At 37.7% G+C, this 13482-nt stretch overlaps 1 protein-coding gene across 8 annotated transcripts in view; it reads right to left on the reverse strand.

Moving 5' to 3' along the window:
• The window catches only part of IL13RA2 (interleukin 13 receptor subunit alpha 2), a 52945-nt gene that overhangs the window by 16642 nt on the left and 22821 nt on the right, over window positions 1-13482 (reverse strand). Inside the window, exon 1 of one of the 8 annotated variants that reach the window (XM_005673843.3) lies at window positions 12675-12944. The gene's annotated coding sequence lies outside the window, so the exon portion shown is untranslated. 8 annotated transcript variants of the gene reach the window in all.

The raw sequence follows: 13482 nt of genomic DNA on the forward strand, positions 1-13482 counted from the left end.
ATTTTAAACTTCTCCCTCCCCATCCATCTGTCCTTAGATATTTCATAGCCCTGCCTCATTCACAGTGCAAATGCTAAGAAAAGTTAAAAATACTTTGCTTCTCTTCTATTTATAGGCTACTGAAATTTGACCTAAGCTATCAAACAACACTTCCCAGACCAGCCAAACCTTTAAGAAAAGGTAGGAAATGGAATAGCTGTCTTCCTGAGTCATTTATCTGTAAATCCATGAAAAGAGTTCCTGGATTACATAGTATCCCACTGAGACTTATCCAAATTAACATGAAGACAATTCTTTCTTTGGCTTTTGGGTTATAGATCATCACTTGTGCAATGAGGTGCTTTATAAACTATATGGTTACCAGAATGACAGAGTTTTTCACAAGAAGGAAGGGGACCTGGAAACAAAGGGAAGATAGGGGATGAAAATGCACAGACACAAATTTTGAAACAGTTTCTAATATACTCCCTTCCCACAGCTCACAGTTAACAACCACTCATCTGGCCTTAACTGCCTATTTTTAAAAATGAGGAAATACCCAGAGAGGAAAGTGAGTTGTCCTGGCTCATACAACTTATTGGTGGCAGAGCTAGGACTGAAAACCAGCTCTCTCCAGCCCTTTCCACTCTCTAGCAAAAAAATCTTATCAGATGGCTACCCTTGAACTTTCCTCAACCTACTGTCACCAAACAATCAACCCTACCACAGTTTTATCATTATGACATTTTTGGCAGAGTAGTAACTCCATAAACTTTCACTGCACACCTTTTTTTTTTTTTTTTTTTTTTGCCAAATACTGTTTCAGCTAAATTTTGTCTAAGATACAAGGTATACGTGACGAATCATAATAGCTATAATAATGATAATACCTCCTACAATTTATTCAATACTTTCAGTATCCCAGGCACTGGCTTGTGCTAAGCACTTTACATACCCAAAGTGCTAAGCACTTTGCATAATCTCATATAATACTCACAGTCAGCCTTAGAAGTATATACTATTTTTATTCCCATTTTAAAGACCAGAAACTGGAATAAGGAGAAATTAAACAACTTCTTGCAAATCACCGCAGGCCATAAATGGTGCAGCTTGGATTTAAACCCAGACAATTCAGTACCAGAGCCCTTGATGATAACCACTACACAGCATTTCCATGCCTAAAATCAATGTACAAAGTAGCTTCCTGTTTCTACCTACTCAGTTTCACATAACACTGTTGCTAGGACCGTTTCCCACAAAGAATCTCCTTTGGAATGGCAAGCCTAAAGCTATTTCCTGTTTTCAGCCTCACTTCCCCAACCCCTTCAAAGCCATGCTACATAATCCCTTCATTCTAAGAATTGGCTGGGGTAATCCTTGCACTATTGGAGAAACTCCAGGTACTTACCAATAATATTGTTTCTCAAGAAATGGATTATCATAGGCAATTATCACAGCCCCTCTTTTTTCCTCCTCTCCAACTTAGAGACAGTAACTGAATCTCTAATACTTCCCTTCCTGTCTGATAATTAAGCACACTGAAAACATAAAGTATTCTGAAATAGCCAGTGAGCCAGGATACAGATTCAACAAGTCATGAGATAGGGAGGTTATGGGTGGGGCTAAAAGTCACCTAAAGCAAATTTAGAATCACAGCACAGTGTTGTAAAAGCTGACTAATTAATCTTTGACTAAACCAATAGATATATAGCTGAGGAGCTTGTTATACTGCAGGCACAATAGTATAAATATCAACCTGGATTTCAGCCCTACTTCAACCACTAATGTGCTTGGAGGCAAATTATAACTCAATTTCCATCTATAAAAATGAAGATAATGGCCCAGCCAGGCAGTTTTGTGCTTAAGATTAAATGAGATAATATATGTGAAAGTGAAAGAGAATAGTAAATTGCTCTATATACTTGAGAGGGGTTTGCTTCTGAGCACCCTGTCATTAAGCAAAAACATGAAAACATCTAGCTCCAAACTACACATTTGCTCCTAGTAATTCAGAAAAATTGACCTGTACGCAGTTGATAACTAGGCAGTTATTATTAACCTCTAACTTCCACCACCTTTGTTGACCCATTAACTGCCTTTACTGATTTTTGTTTTAGTAATAATAATTTATTGCATTTATTTAGCTTTTTATAGTTTACAGAGAATTCATTAAATCAACAAATCTTCAGATCTAAAAGGTTGGTACTTCATATTTACAATCAGTAAATATGAGAAATGATGTGACTTGCACAAGATCACACTGCTGGCAAAATCCAAACTGAAAGGAAAGGTAAAAGAAGTAAGGAACAGAAATATGTTGTAAGGCTAATAATGCAGTCACTTATATAATATGATTTTGTAGAAAACTTTCTTTTCTACCTTGACAAAGTAAATCAAAAGAATCTTCCAAAATATCTAAATGGCCACAAGCCCTTGTTTTGTTTGTAAAGGCAGTGACAAACTTGCAAAGAAATATAATTATCTATTAGAAAATGATGAATGGAGTTTTGCAATGTCACTAAAGTGGCTTCTAAAAACACCACCTAGGGGAGTTCCCATCGTGGCTCAGTGGAAACAAATCTGACTAGCATTCATGAGGATGCAGGTTGGATCCCCACCCCCGCTCAGTGGGTTAAGGATGTGGTGTTGCTGTGAGCTGCGGTGTAGGTCACAGATTCGGCTCAGTTGCTGTGGCTGTGGTGTAGGCTTGCAGCTATAGCTCTGATTCAATCCCTAGGCTGGGAACCTCCACATGCCGTGGGTGCAGCCCTAAAAAGACAAAAAAAATAATAATAATAAAAAAATAAAAACACCACCTAAAAGAAGTATGGCCATGTTATTTCTGTTGCCATTGGATAGAGAAAACACCAGTGTTATAAAATTTGAGATTTTTCTCCCCATATTGTTTAAAATATCTAAAAATATCAGCCAAAGCAATTAGAATAGGGCTAAGAAAAAAAGAAAATGGGAAAGCAGAAGACAACTAATGCTTGAGAAGAGAGAAACAGAAAAGTAGGTGCAAAGTCTTAAATGTTGTCTGTGGGTGAAATGATAAACATATGTGATTTTACATGAGAAAACATGACTAGGAGATCTGGGCTCTAGTGCCAACTTTGGCAGAGTATTTAGAAAATAATAATAGGAGTTCCTGTCGTGTCTCAGTAGTCAATGAACCTGACTAGCATCCATGAGGACGCAGGTTCAAGCCCTGGCCTTGTTCAGTGGGTTAAGGATCTGGCATTGCCGTGAGCTGTGGTGTAAGTCACAGACGTGGCTTGGATCCCGTGTTGCTGTGGCTGTGGTGTAGGCTGGCAGCTAAGCTCCAACTGGACCCCTGGCCTGAGAAACTCCATATGCCATGGGTGTGGCCCTAAAAAGACAAAAAAAAATAATAATAGGTACTACAGTTTGTAAGTTTTTACCAGGTGTCAAACTCTGTGCCTGATGTGTGATGTCGATTAGCTCACTTAAGTCTCACAAACATCGACAGTTTCTATCATTATCATCTCAATATTATAAATGAGTTGTTTGAGACTCAGAATGGTTAAGTAAATTACTCAAGGTCATACAACTTAAGCAAAAAATATGTGTATATCTGATTCTAAAGCCTATGCTCCTTTTAACATATAATACTGTATTTCCATCTCAGTTTAGTTAAGCTCAATTTTCTTTCACGTAAGTTATCCCTGGGATATCATTCTGTTTCATCCCTTAATCTACTGTGTATCCATCCATGGTTTCAGGATGTGACTCAAAAGCACCAGCTTCTTGAATAACTGATCTCTTTTCAAGGAAGCCATCCAACATGTACAAATGTCTATTCATAGCTCTAGAGTACAGCCACAACTCAGCCTGACAATTAGCACCTCTGGAACCTGCCAGATATTGAGGCCTGACAACATGCTGAGGTCAATACACAGCTCAATAATAGTACAATCAGTCTATGAACTGTTGGTGAGTCAAATCTAATTTAGATAATAAGTAGCAAATAACATTTCTTGCAGGAGTAGTTTATAAAGAATGCTAAAGATGACTTTGTGTACTTTCAAACATAAAAGGGTTTTGAATCAGATTCATCATGCTTGCCACTAGCTAAGAGTAAGTTATTTTCCATAAAAATACACAAAGAAGTTAGACACATGCTGAGTGATGAAAATCAGTGTAGACAAATGAAGTACAGGTAGGATCTCTTTTTAACAAATACCACCTTAACATTGTTATATATAACATGATTATATTTGCATCCCTGCCAACGGGGAAATGTGCTCAATACATCCTGCAAAACCTAAGTAGTCATCTTATTCCGTAATTCTTTTTATAGACGGTTTCCTGTCGGACATCCTGAGTTCATCCAGCTAACAAGCTTCCCAAAGCACTGTCAAAGCTGCAGAACTCAGTTTTGAGCTACCATAGTAACTGACAGGTTTACAGTGTTAATTTATGAAGCAGTTTACACATTTCAGAATCTGTCCCTAATCTGGGCAGATCAGAGTTTTTAGTTTTATAATTCCACCCAATAAACCACCAAAAGGCTTTTACGACCCTTTAAAAAGGCCTCCAGGTGATCGATTTCTTAAAATAGGTCAAATTGCAATTATTAACTACACCTTACATTCTATTCAAATGAAGTCGCAGAGGAAGAGCAATGCAATATCCTGAAAGGCAACACTGCTCTGGAACTAGCAAAACAATCTTTGCTCAAAACTCCTCTCCTCCCTCCCAGATGCTCCCAAATACTTGTTAGCAAGCAAACAGTGTGTACCCAAAACATTCACTTCACATAACAACTTTTGAAGTAAATAACCGTGTGCCCCACCCCCTTTATGTTACGTAAAAACAGAATAGAAAATGTGCAATAGCAGATTTTATATTGCTTCAAGGTTATTCTGCCAGTATGCTCTTTCATGTTCATAAGGTATAAACTGTAAATACATGAAAATATGGTGTCATGTAATATACAGTGCCAGCAGTTATGGAAAAGGATGCTAACAAAAACAAATCAATGTTTCTATCATGTATTCATTATTCAACAAATATTTCTGTAATCTTACTACATGCCAGGCACTGTTCCAGCCACTGGAGAAACAGCAGTGGACAAGACAAAGAACCTGCTTTCCTGAAACTAATATTCTAGAGTGGGAAACAGACAAAAAACATCAGATAATTATAAACTTCATAAAGAAAAATAAAACAGGATAATACGAAACAGAGTAATGAGAGTTCATCTTAGATAGGTTTGTCAGGGAATGCCTCCCTGAAAAAGTAACATTAAGGATTTCAATGAAGTGATGAACCAGGTGAAGACACAGGGAAAGAAACTTCCAGATAGAAGGAATAGCATATTCAAAGCCCTGTGGGAATCCTCTTAGTTCTAGGAATAACAAGTCCAGTAGGATAGGAAACAGAAAAGGTTGGATGATCTAACAAAGATAGACCAAAGATGGACAATGATACTGAATCTCACATTTATTTTTAGTAAAATGGGAAGGAATTGGATAGTTGTGAGTAGACTGACATGATGTAACTTACATTTGAAAAGGCTACTTACTCTATGTGGAAGGAAAAGGTCAAAGCAATAATACAGGCTAGAGCTGATGGTGACTTGGACCAAGTTGACAGCTGCGGCCATGCTGATAGGATATTTTACTGATGGATTGAGTGTGGAGTACTAGAGGATAATGACTGTTTTTGTCATGGGCAACTGAGTAATTGTTCATGAAACCTGCGGATGAACAAGAGTTCAGTTTTATCTTATTTTTTTTGTCTTTTTGTCTTTTTAGGGCCACACGGATGGCACATGGAGGTTCCCAGGCCAGGGGTCTAATCAGAGCTGTAGCTGCCAACCTACGCCAGAACCACAGCAACTCCAGATCCGAGCCTCGTCTGTGACCTACACCACAGCTCACGGCAACGCCAGATCCTTAACCCACTGAGCGAGGCCAGGAATCGAACCTGCAACCTCATGGTTCCTAGTCAGATTCATTTCTGCTGCGCCATGATGGGAACTCCAAGAGTTCAGTTTTGGATGGTTCAGTTTGAATGGCCTAACTAAACATCTAAGGGGAGAAAATGAGTAGGCATTTGATACTTGACTCTGGAGATTAGGGGAAAGACTAGAGCTATAAATATATTTTTGAGAGTCATCAGTATATAGATAGTATTCAAAGTCATAGGATTAATTAAAATCACCTAGGGTATAGTGTACATGAAATAAAGAAAAAAAGGACCAAAGATTGAGATCTAGGACCCTCCAATACACAGAGACCAAAGAGATGGGCAGTACCAACAAAAAACACTAAGGAGAGGCCAAGGAAGTAAGAAGAAAACCCTGAGTCTGCTGTGTCTCAGAAACCAAGTAAGGAAAATGTCTCAAGGATAAAGTGATAGACAATGTCAAAAGCTGCTGATAGGCCAAGTAAGATGAGGCCTGAGAATGGTCTGATTAATTTGGCAAACTGAAGACAAGTAGTAACATTGATAAGGGAATAAGTGGAATGTTTGGAGAAAAAGTCAGATTAAAGTAGGTTCAGGAAAGATTGGAAGATAAAAATTGGAGACAATAAGTATGGACAATTCCTTTGAGAAGTTTCCAATAAAGGGACATAAGATGCTCTTGCTAGGAGGAAATCATTCAATTTTTTCCTTCTTGAAAACAGGAATGGAGAACATCTCATACAAAGGCTTGATCCTGTTGTTACTTAGATTTTTCTCATACCACCTTTGTAACAGTAAGTATTCTTATTTGACGGATGCAGGCCAGAGTATTTTAGGATTGTATTTATCAAAAGACACCATACCAAGGTAGAACATTTTTCTAAGACAATTAGAAACTATCAAAGTTTAGTATTACTGGTGATTACTTTAACAAATACTTCTCGGAGTTCCCGTTGTAGCGCAGTGGTTAACGAATCCGACTAGGAACCATGAGGTTGCGGGTTCGGTCCCTGCCCTTGCTCAGTGGGTTAACGATCCGGCGTTGCCGTGAGCTGTGGTGTAGGTTGCAGACGCGGCTCGGATCCCGCGTTGCTGTGGCTCTGGCGTAGGCCGGTGGCTCCAGCTCCGATTCAACCCCTAGCCTGGGAACCTTCATATGCCGCGGGAGCGGCCCAAGAAATAGCAGCAGCAACAACAACAACAACAAAAAAGACAAAAAGACAAAAAAAAATGAAAAAACAAAAAAACAAATACTTCTCATCTGCTCAAATTGTTTTGCAGAGCTATCTCCACCTTTTCATATTTCCAATGAAATATTTTTTAAAACTGCCCATTTCTCAAGGCTATAGAACACTCTCCTTTCTATCTATGTACAATCTGAGATTTCATTTTTTTCTTCTAAATTTGTCTTCTGCAGCAAAAGTAATCAGAAACAACTTTATATTTTTATAAGACACATTAATGTGTCTATTGGTTTAGAAACATGATTGGAGATCTGAATCAAGGGATGCTAGAAATTCTGGTTCTAGTCTTAATTTCAGCATGCAGAATGGGAATATAAAGCCTTTATTGTATTTTGAAAACTTTGAAACTGAAGGATCAAACAATGTAACTACATACTTCCAGTGGCTTCCAATAAGTGCCTATCTTTAGGCAAGAGGATTTGTAGTCTAGCTTAGATTGGCAGCCTATTTGAGACTCAGACCATGGAGGGTCCTATTTCATCTTTCCGGCTTTTGCTGTTTGCTTCTTCTCCCTCATGCCCCTCTCTTTCCTGGTCTTCTCTTTTTCTTTTCTTCTATTTTTATTGTTCCATTTTCTCCTTCTTTTCCTCTTTCTTATTGATGTTTTCTCTTTTCCATTAAGTGGAAATAAATATATTTTTGGATCACTGGCTATCCTTATTTTAAAAACACTGGAGCATTCTCTCTTCTCAAAACATTTCATTAGTTCTTTGTCTTCAGAATAATATTTTCCGTGCATCACTTGAAGATTATAACAATTGCGTAAACTTCAAAATTTATTTTTTAAAGTGCTTATGACCAAAAGAAGTTATTTTTTACTTATACGTAAGCAGAGTTTTATTTTCACTGGCCTGATTGCCTTCATAAAAATGAGTTTCCTGCTTTAAGAAGACTGGTTCTTTATAATTCATTTACTTAAAAGCTCCAAATCCACTTCATAATTTTAAGTGCTAGTTCTTCCAAACCTCCTATTTTCTCACTGTCTTTGATAGCTGCCTTTGAGCCTGGGTTAGACAATGTTTCCTAAATGACTTTAAAGTCTTCTCATCAAATAGAACCTCAGGAGTTCCTGTCGTGGCTCAGCAGTTAACAAACCCGACTAGCATCCATGAGGACACAGGTTTCACCCCTCTCCTTGCTCAGAGGGTTAAGGATCCAGCATTACCATGAGCTGTGGTGTAGGTTGCAGACGCGGCTTGGATCCCATGTTGCTGTGGTTCTGGCATAGGCCATTGGCTACAGCTCCCATTTGACCCCTAGCCTGGGAACCTCCATATGCCATGGGTGCGGCCCTAAAGAGACAAAAAGACAAAAAGACAAAAAAAAAAAAAAAAAAAAAAGAACCTCAGAGTCTCTATTTCTATGGGTTGTGCCTTTGATTGCTGTAGCGACACTAATGTGGTCATAGGCATCTCTCCAGATCTTCATTTCACAGACATTTCCTGAGCATTTTGTACTCAAGGCTGTAGACATGAAAATAAGCAAGGCACAGAGTTCCCTGCCATCAAGTTTACTGAAGGAGAGCAAAACAAAACAAAATAGTTACTCACTACACACTTAATAGAATGCCCCAAATCCAAGATACTGACATCAAATGATGGCAAGGACATAGAACAATAGGAACTCTCATTCACTGCTGGTAGGAATGCAAAATGGTACAGCCACTTTGGAAGGCAGTTTGACAGTTTCTTATAGAACTAAACACAGTCTTACCATATGATCCAATGACCATGCTCCTTGGTTATTTACCCAAAGAAGTTGAAAATTTATGCTCACACAAAAACCTGTATACAAATATTTATAGCAGCATAATTCACAATTGTAAAAACTTGGAAGCAACCAAGATGTCTCTCAGTAGATGAATGGATAAATAAACTGTAGTACATCTGGACAATAGAATATTACTTGGTACTAAAAGGAAATGAGCTATCAAGTCATAAAAAGACATGGAAGAACCTAAAGTGCTTATTACTAAATAAAAGAAGACAATCTGAAAAGGCAATATACATTATCATTCTAATCATATGACCTTCTGGAAAAGGCAAAACCATGGAGAGAGTAAAAAGATCAGTGGTCGCCAGGGGTTGAAGTGAGGGGAAAGGAGGACTAGGCAGAGCGCAGAAGATTTTTTAGGGCAATGAATTCACTCTGTAAGACATTATAATCATGGATACATGTCATTATATATTTGCCCAAACCCATAGATTATACAATACCAAGAATGAACTCTAATGTAAACCATGGACTTTGGGTGATTATGATGTGTCAGTGTTGGCTCATCAGCTGTACTTCTCTGGTGGGGGATGTTGATAATGGGGGAGGCTATGCATGTGTGGGGACAGAAGGCATACGGGAAATCTCTGTATCTTTCTCTTAATTTTGATACAAACCTAAAACTGCTCTAAAAATAAAGGCTTTAAAATTAAATTATATAAATTTACAGTTAAGTAAATTATATATAAGCAAAATTAATAAACAAAATAGTTTAAATAGTTACTATAAAGTGTGAGACTTCTCTCAGGCTACTGGCAGAAATATGAATTGGTAGAGTCTTTTTTGGAGGGGATTTAGCTGAGATTATTAGCTGTCTTCTAATATTTATTCTCCTCTCCTTGAGTAGTAATGAAACCTCCATGTTTTAGCTGGGCACATGGCTATACAAAATGAAGGCTACTGTGACATGTGATTCAGTTCTTCCTAAGAGATATAAACAGATGTAAACCCAACCTCTGGGCCCTGCCTTTAAAGAGACTAGACCATTTCTCCCCTTCCCCTTTCCCCCTTTCTACATCTTGCCTCTTAGAATGTGGTACTGGTAGTGAGCCACTTTGATCAAGCAGATGAGGGAAACACCCTAGACAAGGCAGAGCAAGTCTGGACCTCATGCAATAAAGCTGCATACTCTTCATGCGGCCCTGGATTAGCTATCTCCAGTTGTATGAGTAAAATTAACCACTTTCTTATTTAAGAAGAGCCTGCAACCTAATTAGAGGAGCATTTTGCATTGTGTATAAAGATCCTTTAAAAGTTTGTAATATTTTAAGCTCAAAATTTCAAGTAATCAAAATATGCACTTGTACAGTACAACTCCTCATTTTCTACAAAGCCTTTGACTCAGTTCATTTCTGCAAAGGGCTACATTTAAGCTATGTAGGACTTTCCTTGGCTAAAGTCTCCAACAAGATACCTTTTGGAGTATCTTACATTTTTTGGTGGGAAAAAATCATATGGAACCACTCCACTTGCAAATATTATAATAACAAAATGCTGAAATAGGAAATTTTCACAGTGACAAGATACAATGTGACAACACTTCAATGTCCCACTTTGAGGCCTTCAAAGTCCTTACTATCCTAAGTAAGTGCTAGAGAACTCTCTCTGGCCATCTGGAGATTCTGCTAATATGAGCTGCTTTCAGGTACCAGCATTTTTTCCACCATCATGAGATGCTGCCACAGTTTTCTGAATGATGTTCTGATGGTGCACTCACATATTTTTAATTCTATGCTGCTTCATTTTTTCCAGATATTGACAGCTCATCTCACATGCTTTGGTTATGATCAAAATGCCCTGGAGTTCATTTCCTCTCAACGAATTAGTACTAATTCTACCAATAATGTACACTGTTCTTCCTGCAAAACTGCTAGCTAAAGGAGATGGCTGATTCCATAGTTAGAGAGTAATCACTTCTGGAATAGCTAAGTCAAACATGCCTAGAGAAAAGAGAATTACTTGTAGTAGAATCATACCTATAGAAGCATGGCTTTGTCTTTCTCTGACTGAGCATCCATGGGAGAGTTAGAATGACTAACATTTCCTACCCTCTAACCCTGCTTCATTCCTTAGAAGTGACCAGGCTGTTCTTTAGGAACTCCTAGGCCCTCCTGATACTCTTGATACTTACTACCAAAAGACAATGAGATAAATGTATAAATTTAAACACACAAGACACACTTGGCTTCTATCATCTATCACCATGGCTTATATTACAGATGAGAAAACAGGCCAGAGAAGTTAAGTGATTTTTCCATAATCTCCTTTCATTCTAGTTTATGTTTTTAAGTACTGCTGCTGTGATCCTTTTTCACTTTTGCAAAGACTTGACTTTTTCCCAAATCCATCTGGCAAATTTTGCCTTCTTCCTTTCTTTATTCAATCCAGATTGGCTTCCACACCCCTAAACTAAAATTGCCCCTATGCATTTTTATCATAAATTCCTAACAAAACCCAAATGCTAAATGAATCCAACTATCAGGTTTTCTCTGTGCCTCTATCTGAGCAGTTGAGCTCTGAAGGAAGTCCTACAACAGATTAGTTCCACGATAAAGTTATAATGTTCAATTCCATTCTTGACAAAATTCCCAACTTCTTTCAGTGTCTTCACTCTTCTCATCCCCTCTCCCCTGATCTCAGCACATGACTTTGCCTCTTTAACAACAAAATTGAAATTTCAAGATGGAAATTCCCTCATCTTCTTGATTCTACATTTTCCCACATCCTCTCTTCCATCTCTACTTCTATAATAAAGGAACATCTTTCCTACTAAGGTAAAATTTCTCATGTGTGTTGTGGATTCCAACCCTGATCACATTATCAGGAATTTAGTTTTTTTCTTCTCTCTTATATATCTTTAACATACATGAGATACTGAAATATATGTATGATATATAAATTTTTAGTTGGATATATCCATTAGCATTCAAACATGCTCACTTCTCCCAAAACTTAAAAAAGGATATCTTGCCCATATATTTGTCTCCAAATACTACCCCAATACCCATCTTTTTTATAGCCAAATTTCTAGAAAGAGGTGTCTATATTTGCTATCTTCACACACCCTCACTCACTCTTCATCATTATATTCTCTTCTGGCTTCTTCCTTCATCCCACCACCAATCCAGGACTCTTCTAAAACTGGTCCCATTAGGATAACTAATGGTCTCCATGTTACTGAATCCCATCAATATTTTTTATCACAATCTTAGTGGCATTAACCTTTTTACCTTCTTAAAACACTGTTCCTTTGGCTTTTCTCACACCGGTTTCCCAGTTTTCCTTCTACCTCTCTGGCCATATTTTTCACTTCATTTTTAGGCTCATCCTTTATTAATCCTAATATTAAACGAAGTTCTTTGAAGCCCTCATCTCTTTTGACTTTGTGTTCTCCATAGGTAATTTTATTTACTCCCAAAGCTTCCATTACCATCTATATGCCAGTGACTTTCAAACATTTTTCTCATTTGAGCTCCTGTTCTGAGCTCCAAACCTGTATATCTAATTGTTTCTCAAAGTCTTCATTTGGAAGCCTCAAACACACCTCAAATGCAAAAATATCAAAGACAAAAATCATGATTTTTCATCTGAAAATGGGTCCTCTTGCCAGAGGGGTAATAGTTTCAAGGTATAGTAGTCCCATCTCACTGATTGGCAGTGGTGTCCATTCAACACTACCAGTCAGAAACCAAAGAATTACCCTAAACACAATCCATTTTTCAGTCATCGCTTGAAACTACTTACATGTGTCTCCTTCCCATGCTAGTCCAAATCACCACCATCATTTGCCTGGACTATTACAATAGCTTCTTAATACATGCCCCTGAATTTACTCTGGCCCAACTGAATTTCCATAGTGCAGGCAGAGTGCCTTTCTTCTGTTTTCCAATGGCAATTATGATTATGCAACTTCCTCACTGAAAATTCTTCAAGGCTTCTTTTTTTTATCATGGGATAAAGATAAATATGTTTGTCTTGTTTCTCAAGGTCCCAAGTACTGTGGCACCAGACTACTTATACACATGCTTTTTGTACATTCTATTTTGTGTCCTATGCTCTTCTTGCAATATTCATATCTTTTCCCATCCCCCTTGGACGAGGTAACTTCTACTCTTATTATTTTCTCCATTTTATACAAGAAACTGAGACACAGAAATGTTAAATAACTGACTCAAGACTACACAGATAGTGAGTAGGAAGAAGCAGTATCCAGACCAATCAGTCTGATTATAGAATCTGCGCTTTCAACTCATAATCTACTGCCACTGGAAACTTTCCTTCAAAGTAGTTAGAATTTAAAATTATATACTTATTATTGTGGTTATTTGAATAATATTCATTAATTCTGGTTAATCGTAAGGTCCATGAGAATAGAAACTGCTTCTGCTTTTGTATTAGTATAAGGCCTGTCACATTGTCACTTAGGCAATAAACACCTGCCGATGAATGAATGCACTGATATGACTTTAAGACCGTGAACTAGTTATTTCCAGAGATCCTCCTATTTTGAAAAGCTGAGACTCCTGATTCAAAACAAAGTTACTAGTGTTCT

The sequence above is a fragment of the Sus scrofa genome, chromosome X (genome assembly GCF_000003025.6).
Source record: "Sus scrofa isolate TJ Tabasco breed Duroc chromosome X, Sscrofa11.1, whole genome shotgun sequence".
NCBI lineage: Eukaryota > Metazoa > Chordata > Mammalia > Artiodactyla > Suidae > Sus > Sus scrofa.